The following is a 20,742-nucleotide window of genomic DNA, read 5'->3' on the forward strand; positions in this document are numbered from 1 at the left end:
GTACATAAAGCCAACTGCTCTTGACTCCTAGAAAGGTGTTCATTCTAGTAAATAGATGGATGGATTTATTAAAGACTGAATTTCCGGTACTTTCCTACACCTACTTTAGAATGCAAAATGGCCTCCTAAGCCCTAAAATATCCCCTTATTTATTTATTTTTCTGAGGGAACCCTATTTTATGACCAAACATGAGCTTAATAGTAGGCACTAGTATTTGGCTCATACAATATATGCTGGTAGAGTTTACTGTCTGTCTATTCATCTTTGTCAGCTAGAACACCAGGACTCAAACAACCCTAAAGCTATGAAGAAAAATCCATTTGGTTCACCACAGGGGAATGATTCTCTCTCAACATGGATTTCACTTTTCTCTGCTAATCATACTCCTGGTGGGACTGTCCAAAAACTGTTCTGTGCAGTCGCATCATTTCCAATTCACACGTTTGCTGCTTGGCAAATTCATTTCTTTCCTTTTTGTTCCATGGAACCATGTTACCATGGAACTCGACCGCAGACGACGAATCCATGAGGTCAGCCCCGAATGGAAGTCTTGAAGAGTTTCCAGAGTATTTTGAAGATTCCCATTTGTTGGCCTTTGGAGGGAGTTATATTTCCAAATACCATCTCTGAAGGTACTGTACATTTGGGCAGCACTTTCTCATGTCCTGTTCCTGGTGAGGAAGCTGCCATTAGGCTTGAACATCTTGATGATAGACACCACAGCTGAAACTGAGATGTCTTCCGGATGTTTTTTATAACTCTCATTGAAGCCTCCTTTAATAAGCAGAGGCAATCAAGAAGTCTTCCAGGAACTTCGGTAAACTTTGCAAGGCTTCGTGAACCTGACAGAAGACTACAATAACAGAGGACTGCGTTTACAGCTGTTCAACATATTTCCTGGCTATGATATGAATAGATTTGAACATTGTATATGTAGAAATATATTATTTTTACAGTTATGCTACTGATATGCAGTATTCAGTAGGTTTTCATACATTTTAGTACATTTTGATTATTTAGTCGTTTACACCTGGACTTTGTTAAATCTGCTGCTTGTTCTAGCTGTTACTGTACATAACAGACGTATATTTCAGTAAATTTGGGTGCAACTGTGGCAAACACATAAACTGTGCCGTTTCTTTTTTATTATTTATGTATGAGTGGCTTATTTCAGGTGCAACCGTTTAAAGTAAGGTTTTAAAACCGCCTTAGACGAAAGGGCTTCTCTAGAGTCAAATGCAAAGTATATGTATATGTGTGTGAAATAACTTTGGAGGAAATATTTGGTGTAATGGGGCAAATTATTGCAATCAAAAACAGCATGTTTTTTCATGCAATTCGATGTAGTAGAATAGAACAAAACAGTTTTATGATTTCTAAAACACCTTCCTTAGCTTTTCAACAAATGGACGATACAAGGGATAAATATCACGTGGATCCCCCTACCCCTGGAAGTGTGGGAGCGAGCGGCTCATAAATTACGTCAACGCAAGGAGTCCGGGATGGTGTTGCAATACCTGACTGAAAAAAAAGAGTACACATTTAAAGAGCTCCTGCCTTTCACGATCCTTTCCCATGTTGCTGTATGGATTCGTCAGGAGCCGGGAGGGTACCTAGGCAGTTAAAAGCACGGGTGTGTACCCCTTTAGTAGGCGGGGTATAGATTTAGCTTGTCTGCGCAAAGATGCCGGGGCAGAAGTATTTTTTTTTCTAAAAAAGTGTAGGTCTTCTACAGAATAGAAAACACAACAGACGCACTTTATTTTCCACACTCTGGGGAGGAGAAAGATTTCGTGCGTGCTCTGTATCCCCGAGTCATCGCAGTGAAGGGCCGGGGAGACCAACAGGAAGGCGAGAAGCAGCGGGGGAGGGTGGGGGTACACGGTTTTGGGCGCCCGGTGCGCAGATCGGTTGCGCACGGTTAACGGGTTAAGAAGCCCGAGTCCCCCCCGAAGGTGGTGCCTGCGCTTAGCCGGCGGCTGTGCGTGGAGGAGGGGGAGGTGTCTGCGGGGCAGGTGGGTGGGGTTTTCTCGCCTGTGCTGGGGGAGTCAGCTGAGCCTGCAGCCCGTGAAAAACTGCCCGTTTTGGACGGGGGATGTTGTGCGCTGGGGAGACCGAGAGAGGAGAGCTCCGCTGAGCAGCGACTGCGCGTTGGTGAGCTCTGCGGCTGAAGTTGCGTCGCGGCGTTAAAAGTCGACCCTTCCCTGGCTCGCAGTCGTTATTTTCTTTGGGAGGGCTCTGGCTTGAAGGTAGGTCTCCTAAGATTAAGCGGCTTGTGGTATTTTTGTTGCTCGGGTGCGCTGCAGCGACTCCCCCGCTGTGTAGCGAACAAAGTTTGTGAAGAGCTGAGTGCCCGGAGATGCGAGGCTGGGTGGGTGGGTGGGTGCGCTGGGGTGCGAGCTGCTCCGGTAGCTACTCGGTAAAGGGAGAAGTCAGCTGTTCCACCCCAACACTGTATTAATGTCAGTCGCGACAGTTTCCAGCTAAGTTTAAATCAGGAGTGTCCTCGCTTTTGTGGTGTGGCACAGAAAATCAGGATTCGCACCAAGTGGTCTGAGTTGTTAAATCGAGCTTCTGGATGAGTTGGGTTGCAAATGGTAACGTCGAATTGAGAAAGCTAAAGAATCCAAGATTTCAAACCCGTCAAGCGGGTTTATATACACATTTCAAATCCCTTTGCGGAAAAAAAAATCGGCGTGTGACAATATATAGCACGTATTAAGTGTGGCGTTTAATCGAATCCCCAGTCGAGTTTAATACCAAGTTTGGTTCAAGACTTTAAATACACTATTTTTGCAGTGGTTCGGTAACTTTTAAGCAGATCTTCGTTTAGCGTTGAGTTTGGGGGTGGGGTAAGACGCTTTTCAGAGCTTTGCATTATTGAAACGGGCAAGCCAAAGTCTTTTAACACATGGATTGCGTTTTGTTACTGCGCTGCGTTCTGTAGCTTTGCGCATTCAAAGGCGTATTTGAAACATTAACAAAATAAACTTAATTTGTATCGTCGAAGGAGTAAATAATTCCGCTTTTACATTTCCTATAAGGCACTTGTATTATTTAGCGAAAAGTGATGTTTACTTTGGCGTTGCTGAATCAGCAGAATTCTACGTGCACTCTGCAGTAGTACAGCGGTAATCACGACTGTAGTTGCAACATCGACCTCATCCCCACCGAGGGCATTATGTTGATGTAGTGAAAAACATCCACCGTTAAGATTTTTTAAAGCAAAGCGTGTTCTGACACATCTCACAGCTGGCACTGCAGAAGTGGACAAAGGCATAGAGACTGTCGGTTTCAGTTTACACAAGACTGTATTACACTCCTGTGTAAATACCAACGAGGTCTTGGATAATAACTGGATTCTGAAGTTAAAGCGTGCATAATGCAGGCTACACAGACTGCATTCACTTTAATGCTGCCATTTTGTTCCTTTTAGACTTTATAATTATATTGATTTCCGTATTTAGTAAAATATCGGTTTTACTAAATGCTCAATTGGTAAAGGTTCACACGATTTCAATTTAACTATGCGTTATATGCCAGGACTTTTTAAGGTGCAATCGATTTTATTTTGGGCAGATTTAAACATTGAAATATTAGCGATTGTGTTTTTGGCTTGGGAATGGCCCTAATTGTTTATCTAGTGGTGTTTGTTTGAAAGAAGTTGCAGTTAGAACCACAAATGTGAAACTGCTGTACAGTGTATGAGGTAACTTGGGGCTAATACCTAAACCCTTCAGACACAGTCCTGAAAGATACAGGGGTTTGCTAAGGGTGCTATACTTCAAATGTCATAATTACACACTGTAGCAGCTGATAATAAGGCTTTAAATGTGTGTTTCCCATGAAGAGGATATTTTGTGCTATATAGGCTTTGTGAAGTGGTGATCTACTGTAGCTCATTTTTGTTTCCTGATCCTCTGGATCGCCCTTCTGTTTTGCATTGGTCCTTTTTAGGAATTGCGTTATGGCACCTGTATCGAAAGAGTCAGTATAGGGGGACGTGTGGACAAAGATGGACAAATGGGTTCTGTTTGTTACAAGAGTTCCCTTTACATACTAGGTCGGTCACTCCAGGCACGAAGCCTTACCTACGTCTCGGGAATCTGCACAGAAGCCTATTGGTAGAATCTGAATGTTCTTTCCTTTTAGTAGATTCAAGAAAAAAACTGCACAATATGGTTTTGTTTTTAGTGCCTTCTGTAGACGGTGGGTTGATGTACTGTAGGGTCCCTCCAACAGGGATCTGGAGAACCCCATTCCAGTCTCTCCTGTAGGTCACCTTGCGTCTCCCCATTCCAAGGATTGGCAGCACCTACGAGCAATTAGAGCACTAAGGCTGGGGGAGGCTGTTTGTTCCACTGTGCTCGTTGGGTAGTTCTAGTTGCTAAGTGAAAAGAAAATTTCCTCCAGCTGTTTTTATTAAGAGTGCCCAGAGTTTGGCCTTCAACCACCTGGCTGGGAAGCCTGTTCCAAAGACTCGCAAAGTAAAGAAACATTTCCTCTCCTTCATCCAGAATGAAATGCCTTTTAGTTTTGTTTTCCCCTGTTTGACCCCATGTCCTCTTTCTCTACTGGTGTGAATCCTAGGTGTAACTCCTGGCATCTTATGTACTTGAGTACAATCTGAGGACAGTCTTTTTTGTCCTAGACCAGGGATCCTGGAGACCCCAAACGAGCAGGTTTTATGGGTCGCTGTTAAATCACCAGTTGCTGAAGAAACTGAACAGTTCCATTGTAATAAATTAAACATGATTTAAGTACAAAGCATTTACTTCTGAAATCTTAAGTATTCTTTAGCACTTAAGGGACAGAGGTCTCTTCTTTTGAAATATTACATGCTTTATTAATCTGTTTTACAGGCGTCGCCAATCTTTAAAAACAAGTGACACAAGACTAACACCATTAGGGTTCTCAAAGAGTAGGGATGGAAACATCCGTTCTAGACTGAAGAGATTTACTTTCCTCAACCTGTCTAGACGCGACAGTCTCCTGAGACCAGGACTCATTCTTCTTGTTCTTCTTCGAGCTCCTTCTAAGGTTATTTTTCTTTGTGGTATGGTTACCAAATTGAACACGGTTTTCTAAGTTAGGTGTTGGTAATGCTTAAGTGTAACTTGCCTGGGTTTTAACTTTTTGCTGTCTACTATATATAGTATATTCAGTTCTGTTGGACTGCTTTTGATGTGTTTCTCCACATTGTTGATCATGGCATAGAAGAATCTACGTAAATGCCCAGATCCCTTTTGTGTGTAGCTTTCAGCAGTTCTGAATCAGACATGAGACATGTATAGTGTACAGTATGTTCACTTTGTGTGGGTCACTTTGCACTTACTGATATTAAATTTGATTGTCATGTGTCTTCCCAAAACAATTATCTCTCTGCAATTACCTTCACCCACTTTGTTTGCCACTTATGCTCTCTTAAAATTGAAGAATTAAAAAGTAACCACCACATAAGCCCTATATGAAGAGTGCCCCTGCATCCGAAGGAATACCATTTATCTAAGAGCCTGGTTGAGGACGCAGACAAAGCTTCTGCATCAGAATATCCCATAAACGTTTCACTTGGGTCAGTTGTGCTGACTGGAAAGGCCATGATGTATGGATAACAGTAGTGCCATGTTCGTCAAACTGTTGGCTAATTGCTAAGCCTCAGTGCCATTCAATTGCTATTAGGATTAACCTTGTCTTCAAAGGGAATGAGTGAACATGCACTCCACAACATGATGGAACCACCAAAACTCTTCACTGTTGGAACCAAGTGCTCGGATCTGTGAAGTTCTTTAGGCACCATGTGCACACATTTATTAGTTAAGAACCTAGTGAAGGATGATTTGCCTGACCATATTGCACCTTTACACTGCTCAGTAGATCTTTGCTCCAGTGGACTTGCAGTCCTGCGTTGCATGATTATCGCAGTCATGGTGTATATGCTTCTATTCGCTGTTGTCCTTTGATGAGGTCTTTCCTTTGGATACTGTTGCTCATGAAACCTCAGCAAGCCAAGCTGCATTTGTGAGAGAAGCTTCAGCCCCCTGCATCCTGACAGTAACTTTGTTTTGTATTTGCTGGGGACTCCTCGTGCAGTCATACAAGCCATAATTATAGGCACCCCTGACCTGTCCAGCATTTTTGTGAGACCCTAAAGATGCTGAGATGTTATTAATGCCTGAGCCACACTTGGCAGATGATCTTCCTTCCAATCTACTCAATGTCCATCATTTACCCAGATGTTTCTATTTCTCTGTCCAACAAATTGCGAAGAGCACTGGGCTGATGCAGGGTCTCTGCTGCTTATCCCTGCTTAAGGTCTGCCTGGTTAGAACTTGTGCCCCTTAAGATGATGCTCAGTTTCCTGTTAGTTAACCAGCTCTAGATCAGTGTGCATTACTTTACATTCCTTTTGAGTATGCATGAACGTATGTAAAATTCAATAATATGCCGAATATGGGAAGTGTGTCCCTTGCAGCTTGTTTCAAGAATTCTTGCAGGTTTGATAGGATGCTCCCTTTCTAAATCTGTTGACTGTTAAACTGCACTTTTTCTCCCCGAGTATTCATCCTATTTAATACAGTCATTACGCATCACAGAAGTGAGAGTAAGTGGTAATTTTTTTTTTCCTGGCTTAATTCTCCCTTTATATAAATTTTCATTATATCTTTATTTTTCCAAACAGTAGTTACTGCTCCAGTTTTATAGTGAGAGATAGCTAGGAGTCTATGAATAACATCCCTCACTCCCTTCAGAATGATTGGGGAAAATTTGACTGGCTACTAATTTTTTGGCAGCTTAGCTTCAGTAGAACCTCAGAGTTTGTTGTTAAAATATCCAGTACTGATGAAACCTGTTGTATAACGTGGCATTATTGTCTTGTCTTGGAAAAACCTATGATGTATCTGTTTATCTTCTTTACTCTGTCCTTGGTAATTCCTTCTTTTCTCCAACTTTTTGCTCACTCTTATACTGTTGTAAAGTGAAAAATAATTTCACTTTACATTTCAAAATCAAAATGCAGTTTTCTTTACATTCATAATAGTTCACTTATAATGTTTGTCTATTGCACCAGAAGCTGTAGTCTGAATCTTGAACCTCCTTGCTCATTTGGAGATCTTATTGCCATTGTATTTTCATTCAAACATTTAAACCGCGTTTTGCTGGACTTGGTAGACATTGGATTGTTTTGATGCTGTCCATCTGTTCCCAGTTAACCACTTGTAAGCTCTGCCTCATTCCTTCAGCCTGCTTTTCTGTATTAGCAGAATATTCTTCCTGTTTTAGAGATTGAACGTATACATTAACAGATAGCACATTGTTTGAAGTTCCCTGGCGGTTCTGTCGTGACTATTCTCTAAAATTATTTTCTGGTTGTCTAAAAAGATTTGGTCAATAAGACTTTCATAGCTGGTGCTTTTACAGACTGCATTAAGAACAAATCATTAACTATTTCAGCCATATCATTGTAAGCTTTTATATTCCACACAATTTGTGGTGAAAGTAAAATCCCCAGCAGTATAGCATTAGCTCTGCTACTTTTCTGATCTCAACATACAGTAAGCTACTTGTGCCAATGCCTGCATTAGGTGGTGTATAATATGTACCTGCTATGACTTGAGAGTTTTTGTACTGATCAGTTAAGAGACCTCTGGTGCTTAAGCACTGAAGATCTGTTGATTCTGGTCCCAAATTATTGAATTTACCGAATCACACATTTAATTGGTGACAATTAGGTTTTTCCAGATTCTTTCCATTTTTTTTCTGTCAGCCTGTTCATAGCTGAGTTTGAATCCTTTCTTACCTTTTTATTTAACCTCTGAGAAGCAGATGAGCCATCTTCAGTGGAGTCCTAGTGATTTAATGTTTAAAAATACTTAATGTCAGTGTGTTAGGATATTTATTTTTCTTCTGCAGTTCATTAGCAGATGTAAGCTACAGTATTTTCAGAAATCTTTGCTTTAAGACAACTGATTTGTAACACTGTGATGCAGTATTGTTAAATCTCTTTTTGGGGGGGGGGGGGGGAGAGTCATTGAAAGTTCAGTTTGGCAAATGCATAGCTCTACAATTGGTATTTCTTGGAAAGCACCACTTGAAACAGTCATGTTATCATGAATACAAATATGTTAGAATAAAACAAAGATGAAGCAATATGTTCCTGGTAGTGGAGTATAGGAGCTAGGTTTTTACTGTGAGCTTGGTAGCTGTAGAGCGATGTGTGTAAGTTTGCACATGGTCTGTGTATTCAGTTCAGTTGGGCTCTGTTGTTCCGCTGCTTCAGATGCCAGTGGTGAGCTAAATTATTAAATTACCCTCTTGTGGGTAATTTTAGAAGATTATGTTAATTTTTATATTACTGTGTCTATAATAGTGTGTGGTTCAAGTTAAATGGGTCACTTACACTTTCAAAGGCATTTGTGTACTCAAATTGAGTACACACTTCAATGCGAAGCATTCATTTATTCCTATTTATACAATCTTAATCCATTAGGGATAGCCAGTTCACAACTTCTAAGGGAATGAGTGCACCCAGACCATGCCATGAGAAATCAAAACCTCATAATGTGCGATTTCCAATAGCAAACTGACCACTTCTTTCTGCCACATGCACCTGAAGTACAAATGGGAGAGTTGTCATGGATCGGAATGCTGAGATCTCATTGACAAGACACTCGCCTGTGGTTCCTATGCATCTTTCACCTGCTAAGTGTATGCTGCCAACTTGGGCCAACTGGAGTCCAGCTCCCCTTCAGCTAACGGTACCGCCCACATTTCAGTCCGCAGTCTCAGTGGAGATTCTTCACTCTTGACGAAAGGCTTTTCCTGGTTGGTTGTAATGAACTAACATTGTCCACCATCACACTGTGTGTACGTTAGCTGTTAAAACAGAATTTGTAGAAAATTCAAACGACAAGGAATCCTGTGTGTCTGTAGCTGGATGCTCTTAAAGGGAATTTCTAATATCCTTAAAAAGCTTCAGTGAAAAAAGATCTAATTTCTAGGATACTCCTGATATTTCAATGAGGAAGCAGTATATGTATAAACCCACTGTCAGTTTCTGTTAACAGCCTTCGCAGGAGGTGGCGTTTTGTAGCCTTCACTAATGTTGATGGGCATAGCTTGATGGCAGTGCGTGAACGATTTAACAATTTCAATCTGGGGGGGGAATCTAACATTCCACAGTGTAGTTTTAATTTGGCAGTTTACTGTGGCCAGTGTGGAATTTTCATTTCTCTATATATTTGCCCAAATTTGTAAATTTAGTTTTTTAAATGTGCTTTTCAAGTTTGGTGTATCTGTGAGAATCCATGAGTTATTGTCCTTTTGACAGATCTAAAGACTGATTTGAAAAATGACATTGGTATTTTTTGTGCACACAGCATTAGAGATCAATGATCGGTAGTTTGATTCATCTAATAGAGTGCCTTCTGGGTGAATTTGGTCTCTTCTGTGCATGTTCTGTGGATTACAAGAACAGGTATACGTGTTCTAGGCAGTAAACCTACAAACTTGGGTAGCTTTTTCAATGATAATATGCAGCGCATCTAAATTTTATATGCATTTTGGGGGTTTTCAATACTGTATTTAGGTCCTGTTTTTCTTATTTGGTTTATTAAACCATTTGGGCAGCTAGTTTCTTAACTTACTGTAGGTTTACTTGATGGTAGAATCTGTTCTGTTTCAGGCAGAATATCTTTAAACTGTTTACCATCCATTTTCTACTGATCCCATATCTTAACCTGTTCTGCTTCTTGTAATCTCTGTATTTCACATTCAAATTCTGCTTTCCTGAAAATATAGACCTTTATTTTGGAGGGTTTAATGTAATCGGTGCTTTGGACAAGATTTCCATGGATTGTTTTGTACAAATACTGTGCAAGTTCTGAAGAATAGGCCCAGGATAGTGAAACAGACAAGAAGTAATATAATGACTTGATTTTCCCAAAGCCTCTGGTGGAGTTACTCCTTTAGAAGTTGGTCATTGAACTTCATTTAATAGTACAGTATTAAATTGCAAGTTTTGAGCTAAATTATTTTTAGGATATATAAGACTGTTGAAAGTATCACTGTCATGTAATTGATTATGCTCCAACTAATTCAGGTCTTAGTTGCAAACAGGAAATAAACTAGAAATGAAAGGCTTCAAGGTAGAAATTGAAATTGGGAAGCTGGTAGTGTAGCACTGCTGATATGAGCATGTTGTCCATTTTGGTCACTACTTTATGGAAAATCGTAGGTGGCATTTTAATTAAATTCAAAAATAGACAAATTAGTGGTCGTAGCATTTTAATAGAACCAGTTAAGTAACAAATGCATTTACACTTATTTAGTTGTATTAAATCAAATACAGTATGCAGTTCCATATATAAAAATGTATTGGTATATATTGGGCATTAGTACTATATAGTTTATTTTGTCAGCAGATTACAATGAAGCTCTAGAGTATGTTTAAGTGATTAGGGTGTTTCTCTGAGTTGTGCCATTTTAGAAATCTAACATTGTTACTTTGTTTTATCTGTTCAGTGTACAGTGATATTTAAGGCCTTTCAGTTTTGAAGAGGTAGGGGCCTCTTAGAATATTAGCTATGGTCTGCAGGTGAAAACCAAATAACATAATTACATAATTAAAACCAAGAAACTCTTAAATAAACACATTTTGTGGTTTTAGTTGACTAGAAAGCATATTTTTGGAAGCGTTTTCTGGAAAGGTCATTGAAAGTTCTATGCTGCTGTAACTTTCACAGTGCAAGACTGAATCAGAAGGTTTTTAACCCATCAATCAGGCATATGAGCCACTTGGACAGTGAAGCTTTAATTTCTAGGCATGGGGGTGGGGCCTGCAATTTGAAAAGCTAGATCTTCTGAAAAAGTTTTGTTTTCCTTCCACACAGGATTAACCCTTGCCCAGTAAAAAAAAACCTGGGAAAAACGGAGCAGCAGGAAGCTGCAGTATAGTACTGTGAGTCTGTAAGGGTCTTCTGCGCTTGACAATGCCACAATAAAACTAACTTTCCAGTGAATGTGGTCACTGTCAGCAGAGCTCTCCTCTTTAGTTTGGGAAAATAAAAGTTTTCTGTGTTTTGTCTTATCCATTTCACACTATTCTTTATATTTGTGTGTTGGCAGTGTTTTACATGGCTAAGAATCAGTTATGTTTCTTAAGGGATTTTTGAGAAAGCATTATTTTATGAAGATGGTTTTCTTAATCCTTTTCCTTAAAGAAGACAGCAGTGATTTATCCTGAGAATGACATCAACTATGAAAAGTGTCATCAAAGGTACTATATTTTGTAGCCTAAAGTGCTCTCAAGCATAAATTGTAATGCAACCTGGGTGTTTCAGAACACTTTTGAATTGTCTGGTGAGATCTTCAGTATTTGAATTTGCAAGAAAATGCTCTGCCATCTTCAACTTTAGCCTCCAGGAGAAATGCTGTAATTAGCTTATTTCTTTAATGTATTTGTTTTAATAAATGAGACATTCTCATGTGCTTATTTGGTCTCATTTAGTCCCATCTCTTTCTTTTTGGGGTCCTTTTAAGTATGATTCACATGATTAGCCTCCCTGCAGAGAATCTGCCAGTGTCTTGTCACTTTGTCCAGGGAGACGATCGATTTCCTAAAATAACCTGTTAACCCTTCGGTCACACCACGCGGAACTCCAGGTTGAAGTGGATGAGAGCACAGGTCAAGTGTCTTGTTAAGATATGCTCCTTGAAGACAAATATTACTGTGAATCCTGGAGGCATCATACAGACTAGGTAACTCTTCATTTGCTGGGAAACTGATCTTTACTGGTGCTCTTTAAATTATTTTATAAACCTTTTTTTAAGTGTACCTTAAAAAACCCCTACAGGTACCTCAGGTTTTAATAAGTACTGAGCCTTCAGCAAGGAGATTAAGTAGTCACTAAAACCTATTGTAGAGGGTTTTTTCTGTTACACTGAAGGAGAATGGGCACCATAAGTATTAAACTTGGGTTGTTTTGTTATATAAAAATAATATTAAGGACCACGGTGTTTTGAGAATTCCAGCTTTCCTCATACTGTATTAGAGATTCCTTATCGCATCATCTCTGTCGAAGCTATAGCACAATTGCAGCACATCAGTGAATTTATTTTAACATGTCCAATTTATTCCTTATTGGCAACTTGCCTATTGCTGGTGAAAGCTGTAGCTACCTAGAACCAAACCGTAAGACATAAGGCATGAGGCAAAACTGCGTGTAGATGTGCACGTGACACGGACCCGGAATGGAAGCAGTTTTAGGTGAGAGGAAAGCAGCGCTTCTTGAGAGAACCCACAGGGGGAACACGTAATGTCCCGTAAGTTGGGACCCAGAGCAGTGAAGCAGCAAAACAGCGCATGTCGGCATCAGCCAGGTGTCCATTAATTGAGTTTTTCTGAATTCTATGCAACAGATACTAGGGCAATTTAAATATTGGGTTATACTTTTTTTAAGCTTATTGATCCACAGGTCTCCTCCAGGTGTTTTTTTTAAGGTAACTCAGGTGTCTGCTTCACCCACATGGCTGGGGTGCTTATTCCTAGAGCCTCTTGGATAAAGAAGTGCCTGTGGTTCTCGGTTTCTGCACTAAGATCTCGCTTGTTTACACCTTCTTTTGAAATTCCCTGTTTTTTGATCCATACATTCATACGTGCTTCGCTGTTTCAGAGCCGGTGTGCTGTTATCTACAGCAATGAAGTCCGATGGTCCTTTGAGTCTTTTCAGATTTGATTTGAAGGTAGTTCAGGGACGCTTTCCCCCAGCAGTGGTGGTGGTCTCCGTGTTGAATGGCCTTATTGAGCCTTTGTCCATAGTAGAGTATTCAAACTGAAATTGCAATTAACCAATGTAGAAAAACCCATGAGCTACAGGCTATCCTGGTCTGTTGCACTGCTTTTTCTTCAGCAAGGCTGACAAGGTGACTGCACGTTTTCTTACTTGGAAAGTCTGAGTCATTGAAGCTTTTCATCATTGCCGATCCGCAGATGCTGTCCCAGTTAACCCTCCTTTGTTGGAGATCCAAGTCCAGGCAAAAGGACCATATGTTTCCTATGCTAAGGAAAGGTTTTTTTCACAACCAGGCTGTTGAAGTGACTTAATGGTGTTCTCAAGTAGCATGCATGAAACACATTAAGAGTCAGGAATACACAATACGTTTTGGCTGTATCTGTTAATGTGCCAATGCCTTCAATGAAAAGTATAATCACTTTTTTTCAAACCTTTTTAGGGCATTTTAGACAACATTCCTATTTAGGGCAATGTGGTGTATAGAGCCATAATTGTGAACATGAAATTTAGGTAAAGTGATATTTCTGTCCTGAAACGCAGCCATGCCATCATTCTCTGTTTTTTTATGAATCCTAAACCTAGCTAAAGGTTTTGGGTAGGTTAGGGTTCAGACTTTCTTCAAATAATTAATTGCAGCCTTCCATTTGTGGAGTGGAAAATATACTTCACTGAATCAAAATAGTAGTCTGAAATGACTAAGCAACCTTGCCAAATCAAAGACAATGCATCAGCAATGGTCAAATTCTGTTTTTTGGCAAGTATTCTGTTATTGGAAAAATGTTGAATGGGGTTCTCAATGAGCATGGTTTCAGGGCTTAATAGGTTAAAGAATCCATCTGATGAGCCCCTGCTACCTTTAAGACAGGTGTCGTGAACAACACCTAGTGTGTACTTACCTTGGAGGTCATCTTTTATGGTGGTTTGGTCCTGTACCAGTACTTATAGGCATGAAATGATAGTGTATTACCAGTATGGGCTGTTTGCTTTCAACACACTGAAGTTGTGTGCAAGCCTTTGGTGCACCTTAATTCTCTCTAGCTCCTGTTAAGGGGCTAGAGCATGTTGATAGATTTTAAATTCCTTTGGTGTAATAAGGACCTTTGACCACACCTGTTTCATGAGACAGTTCTGCTCTAGTGTGGGCAGTTTTCTGTTCAGAATATTCCATCTACTGACCACATCCTCTTTTCATATTCTTTCAGGTGATTACTGAAGTGTTTCTCGATGCTTTGATTACATGAAGAAGCTGCATGTGTCCACTTTGTTTGTCCATTACACTAAATAAGCTTTAAGAGCTCACTCAGCTTTGGCAGATTAACCTTAGAACTGTCTGGGCCCGTAAGGAGTGATGTTTAGGCTTGAAGTTTCCCTTACTTTTGCCTTTGTGCAGCAGATGTGCACTCAAAAAATATTCCAGTGAGACAGTGCAGTGAGGAAGTGTATATGTTCTGTGTAGGTCAAAGAAGTCCCTCCACTTAAAATTCTATACATTACAGTGTGTCTCAGCTTTTGTATTTTTGGAAGCTTGTGCGGATTTTCTGATATACGCTTTTATTTATAAATCTGTGTTGCTTTCTAGTGCACCTTGTGATCCCACCATTTACATTCCTTTCTGCTCTTGGACTAGAATGAAGATCTTAAAATGTGATGGCTTGTTTTCATGTCCCCCATGATTCATTCAGTCTGCATAATGCACTAATGGAGTTGAAGTGTTCTAGCTGGTCAATGAAAGGACTGAGTTCTCAGCAGAGCTCATGTGGCAACACTTCTACTTTGTTGTTTTGCATTGTGAATACTTAGAAAAGGCGAGTTGGGGGGGGGGGGGGAGGGAGGGTTTGTGTTAGTTTTGTGCTCAAGTCAGACTCCGCAAAAATTTCAGGAGCCGTAAAATACTCTTGGTGATTGAAAAGTTATGCTTTGCTTGCTTTTGAGTGGTGCAGAGCCTCTGAGGAGTGAAGGAGTGGCGGGTTTGTGTTTTTAAATGAAAGGGAAAATGAGAGGCTTTTCATTGCAAATGGTCTCTGACTGTTTAATCTGTTTTACAATCTTTTTTGGGGTAATCTTGTATTACTGCAGCATGCCTTCTTTCAGGAATGGTACCAGTGCCATTTCTTATGAAAAATTAAGTGTGATATCCAAGAAGTTACTCTTCATATAGGCAACTACTAGCCTCAGGAAAAGATTTTGGCAGGGACCATAACATTATATATTGAGGCAACTCTTTCAAAATACATGTAAATTGAGCTTTTAATCACTATAATTATATTAAGCAATAGTGCTTAAATTAAAATCCTGGATGGAGATCTGCTGACTTTATTATGTTTGCAATTTCATATCCTGTCAGCATTCTGTTACAAATATAAATTAACTTCTAAAAACTCAAAGTAAATATACAGGGGAAGTGGATTATCATTCCTATATGCTTAACCTACAGGTATAGTGTGCTAAGTTTTTAATGATGTGCAGCTGGTATGTTTCCCACTGTCCTTGTCCACTCAAGTATGGGTCTCGGGGAAGCAATGGGTGGCACAGTTTACATGTCACATAAGTGAAAACACCTGGAATTAATCCATAAAATAATGAACAGTGGTCACCTCTTAACTCATTGCTGTTGGGATGAAGATGAAAACCCCTTTTTGGAATATCAGTTACGTTTTTGCACCCTTACTTGCAGCTTTGTGCTGTGTACCTTTTCCATAAATTTCTTCAGAGTCTTTTTTTTTAGCATAACCTGATGCACTTTCAGCAGAGCAACATTGCCTCTTGCTGCACAGACATCTGTAAGCTCTCAAGTGTTGTTTTATCATGGGCTGTATAGTTGTCTGACCTCTGCTTAGTGGAGCATCAGTGAGGGCACTTGAAGCACATTCACATCATGTCTCGAAGTGGAGCACGTCGATAGATAGCGGTGTCATAGGTGGAATGAGGAAAAATCACCCCCAGACACTTTACACAAGACCACTAAGGTATGACTCGCAATGTTAATGTTGTATGATAGTGCGTTAGCTTCTCGTGATGTGACTTAAATGGATGTTATTTAGACATTTAGGTACCAAACAGTGTAGATTACATTATCTCTTTAAAGCACCCGAAAGAACTTGGCAAAGCACCGTATAATCTGAAGTATCACAAAGTAAAGGCTTTGAAAAAGATGTACACAAACATTTCTCATGTATTTTCTTCTCTGTGCTCCAAACTAGCTCTTTGGCAGTCCTTTTAGTGCTCCACAGCTGGAGAGATCACACATTCCAGTACCGGCAGTTCCTGCCAAAAAGCCTTTTCTGATCAGCACTTCTGCTGCAAGTAAATGAGCTGCATTCATTTTTCAGTTGGTGCCCCATGTGGAAAGTATTCACTGACAGCATTCCTGAAGAAACTGTTGCATTTTGCCCATAATCCACTGATGAATTAAACAGCACTTGAGTGTTTTGACTGCCTGGCTGTTATTAGGATAAAAACAGAACAATGCTCAGTTACAAAATGTTGAAAGCCTTGAAAATTGTTACCTGGGTAACATGGTTGAAACATTTTGAAATGAATTCTTATGGATTTATTTTTTATTCTCAGGTGTGGATATAAGAGCCTTCGAGCTGGTGTAGGTGTCGGTGCTCGCAAACTGTTCCTGAGGACAAAGCAAGTTAAACCCTGACCAGACAAAGTTTTACTAATGCTGCTGCAAGTTTACTGTTGTAATCAATCGTTCATTGGCAATCAAAATAATGGAAAATTGGATGGTAGAGGACAAAGGGGTGGTGTGGGGGGGAAAAAAGGAGACATAGGGGTGTGGGGGGACTTTCCTTGAACAACCCGTTTCCTGTTCCCATGGCAGAGAAGTGCCTTGAATAATTGTCCTTATGGGGGAAATGTTTATTTCTGTTAAGCGAGGATACTGACTTCTTGGTACTTCCTTAACCACCATCAGTCCCCCTGTGTCCAAACTGTGCTTTCAGCACGACATCTTGAATTCAGCTCAATAGTGTTTTCTTTACCAAACGTGTGGTTAATTTATGCGAGTAGGATAGTGGCCTTGTTCTGTACAGGTTGCCAATATCCATCACTGTTATTTTTAGCCAGCTGTTTCTTCTTGTTTTCCCTCTTTTCCATAAATCTCCTGTTACGTTCCCTTGATTCCTTTCTTTATGTTTACAACTTGGAGTGGCTCCAGTGTCGAGTGTTTCTCTACCAATATATTAGAGGTTGAAAACTAGAAGGGGTGTCTAGTTTGCTTGACTGCCAGCAGCTCAGTGAAGTCTCTTCCAGCCCTTATTTTAAATTAAGCCTTGGTATCGGCTTCAACAACCCTTTTTTTTAGTTGCCCCCGTTCTCTGTTTTTAAACATTTTAAAAACTCATGTTTTACCCATGTGTCTGTCCTCTAGTTTGTCTCATTGTTGATTTCTGAAGAAGGCTGTTGGCTTTGTCAGAGTACCAGTGGATTACTTGAATATGGGCCCCTAGTAGCCTTTTCTGTTGACGACTTAAAAGATCTGTTCTTTTAGCCTACCAGATTAGGACATTCCTTAAATCTGTGAGCGTATAGGGTTGCTCTTCCCTGGACCAGTTTCAAAGCTGCAGTGTTTTTGTATCAGAATGATTAAGTTTACATAATTCTCTAGATGAGGTCTTAGTTAATGCATTGTATAATTGTAGCCTAATCCTTTACTTCACTTTAAACTGTATCATAGCATTTTGTTTATTGCATTTCCACATTGTCTGGAAGAAAATAGCGTCAACTGTTACCTGACTTTTTATAGCTTCATGCAGTTTCGCAGTTTTGGTGTCTGTAGTTCATGAAGTGTGTGATACTTCTGCATGCATGCATGGCTGACTAACGTTGCAATCTGACAGGTGTCTGCCCATCTTGATATTTAAGTCTTTTGGGTGTCTTTTACAGGCTTCTAGAGTGTTTGCTAATTCTCTCATTTGGTATTAACTGTACAAATGATTAGTTGTGGTTTTAGTGTAGTTAATATTCTAGATGACTGATAGAATTGTGAAGACCAGTGGTCCCCATATAGGTTTCTGTTGTACTTTACTGCTGACCTCTCACATTTTGAGTCTTTACTTCTTTGTGCTTCCTCTTCTCTTCATGAAACGGTTCTCAGCCCAACGACTTTCCATACCTTGAATACCAGCCACTTACAATGGTCAAAGAATTAATCCTTGATCAACTTCATCAAAAGCATTTTGAAAATCTATATACTGTACGCTGTATAATGTGCTCTGTATTCATTGCTGCTGTTTGTCTTTCAAAGATTTCTTATGTTAGACAAGATCCACCATTTTGAATACCATGTTGTCAAAAATAGAAACCTATTAATGTACAGATAATCCTTCAGTTTAGACCTAATCTTCTCTGTAATTGTACAAGAAGTAAGACTTGTCTATAATATGATTTTCTTACCCTTTTATGGTTGGGAGCTAAATTAGCAATTTTATGCTCAAGGAGTATCAACCCCATCTTGAGTGACTGACACTGGTATGTGACAAGTAGCCAAAATTAAGAGCCACAAGTCAAAATACTGATAGTAAAGAAACCATGACATTAGTACAAAAGGTCTTCGTACTTGAATATAGTAGTCTGCTGTGCCACCTAGATTCTGCTCTAGAATAGAAAACTGATTTCCTCTTTATAAGCTTGTGCTCTTTTCTAACAGATTAAGGGTCTTGGGTTTTTGGGATTTGCCACTCTCTTACAGTTGACGAAACAATGCAAACAAACTTTCTGCAGTTTAATGACATTGAGGTCAGTTGCATGGGGATGCTTGTTAATATGTTGTGTTTGGTTTGCATTCATTACGGTTGTAAACATATTGACCCTTGGCCTTCTTCTGACTTGGATGAGGTACATGGCTGTTTTTCACTGATGCAGTTGTTACTGACTATATGAAAGTGTTTTATTGTTGCCGAGCTTTTACGTAACCAAGATGCTCCATATTCAATTTCCTTGTGTTTTACAAGAGTTACAGGTGAGGTATAGCATTTGAGTATTTAGTGCTCCCTAAATATATCTAGAGCAAGTATTAAAAGAAAGATCCCCTGAGAAGTTGCCTTGGAAACTGAGTGGTGTTATTGCAGCTTTATGCAACTGGGCACTGGCAGTGCTGTCAGTGTTAAATGTGGTGATGAAGACGGAGCCCCGGCTGTGTTTATGAAGATGTCAGGTGCCAGGTTTAAAGGAAGATGCTAACTAGATAAGCTGTCAGAACTGTGTAGAAATATTTGATGTCTTGCTAGTCTAAAGAATGGAAGTTCAGCTGGAGAAGGTGCCACTGGCAGTTGGTCAATGTTCAGATCATAGAATTGCAAACCAATACAATGATTTTCTTAATGGAAGTGAAGAAAGAAATGTATTTTGGAGACCCTTTGATACTTCGGTTTTGCACCTTTACAGCTGCAAAGAGTCCACTCAGCCAGCCTCCACCAGTCAAACCTGTAAATGCATACAGTGTTGTTCTGTTACTTTGTGCCGTTCTGTGTTTGCAAGGGATCCCTCACTGATGGGGAGATGTGTGTGAAGTCAGTTTCTGGTTAACCTCGACTTAGTTGCCCTTGTGCATTTGACATAATGCTTTGAAGCCTTGCGTAAAATGAACTTTCAGTGTCGTGACTTGTGCTGGCTTTCTCTGTACAGGTTGCTGTTTTGATACTTGATGTTCAAAGCTATAAATAACTGTGCTATTTCAGAGAACGGTCCAATTAGGAAGAGAAGAAAATTTATAGCCCTCTGGAGGCTGCACTGCAATCTGGTATCATGCACAAGAATCTACGGGGGAACAAGGGATAGCTCAGCTGTTGAATGCTTTTTGTAATTATCATCTGGGTTACACTAAGATGCTCCAAGTAGTCCTCTTTTTCCAAGACTTATTAAATAGGCTGATTAAAAAAGGTGTAACAACAGTCCATTTAAGATTAATGAATACGAGCAATACTAGTTGATGATGAATTAATTGCTCCACCTCAAATGTCTTTTAATGAAAAACAGTATTGTAAAACTGTGGAGCTTGGATGTTGTTGCAGTCCTGCTGCGTCTTGGGACTGGTCTAGCTGCTCACTTGATGTGTTTGCATGTGTGCATTCACTGTAGTGCTGAAGATGGAGAAGCCATACATTTTAGCAATTAACACACTACACACGTGGTACTAACATAAGTGAAAGTTTGCCATCTGTCGGTGGAATTCTATCAAAAGAGTATTTCATGGACACAATCTATCACTGATCTAAAAAACAGGTCAGTAACCTCTAAATGTCAAGATGAGGTGCTTAATGGTCAGCGTTTGTGATGTCCAAGTTCAGCAGGTATTGCAAATATCTTATGGTCTGTGCTGTCAAACATACTTTGCTGATACTTTCTGAAGGGCATTTGCAAATAAATGCTGTTTTCCATTCAACAGGTAGAGTGAATCGGTTTGATGTCCCTTAAAGGAGATACAAGGACAATTGTGGCCTGAAATAAGACTTGGAAAACCCCTTAGGACCTGTGTTGGGGTGGAGGGGGTTTCAGTAAGTGAGAATTTTATCTAGAAATCCTTTGGCGATTGTGTTCTTAGTCAGTAAATGTTATTTACTGACATTGGTCAATTGAGATGCTTAAATTGATTTCTCTAGTAAGTTGCGCCAGGTGCATGTTTAGAATGCAAATGAAAATGTCAAACAAATGAAGTTTGTTTTCATCCCCTCATCCCTCCCATGTAATAACTTGAGCATCAATAACTTTTTGGAGGTGACCGTGTGACAAATCCTATAAATTGCACTGTGAAAAGGTCTTGGTGGGTAATCTTTACTGTGCTTGGAACTGTTTTTTAATTCATATTGCACCCCGTAACCATAAAAGATGACAACTGTACTACTGGTTTTCTCTTTTATTGTGCTTAATTTAAACTAGGATTTGAGTCTATTTCATATCTGGTCAAAATAGGGTGCTTGATGGAAGAATACTAAAATTATAACG

The 20,742-nt window shown here is 39.8% G+C and overlaps 1 protein-coding gene across 1 annotated transcript in view; it reads left to right on the forward strand.

Moving 5' to 3' along the window:
- Positions 1–2,037: 2,037 nt before the first annotated feature.
- Positions 2,038–20,742, forward strand: part of grb10b (growth factor receptor-bound protein 10b) — a 94,026-nt gene continuing 75,321 nt past the window's right edge. The window contains exon 1 of the mRNA XM_088928574.1: positions 2,038–2,250. The gene's annotated coding sequence lies outside the window, so the exon portion shown is untranslated. The remainder of the gene's footprint in view (positions 2,251–20,742) is intronic.

The sequence above is a fragment of the Atractosteus spatula genome, chromosome 12, assembly GCF_055471065.1.
Source record: "Atractosteus spatula isolate fAtrSpa1 chromosome 12, fAtrSpa1.hap1, whole genome shotgun sequence".
NCBI lineage: Eukaryota > Metazoa > Chordata > Actinopteri > Semionotiformes > Lepisosteidae > Atractosteus > Atractosteus spatula.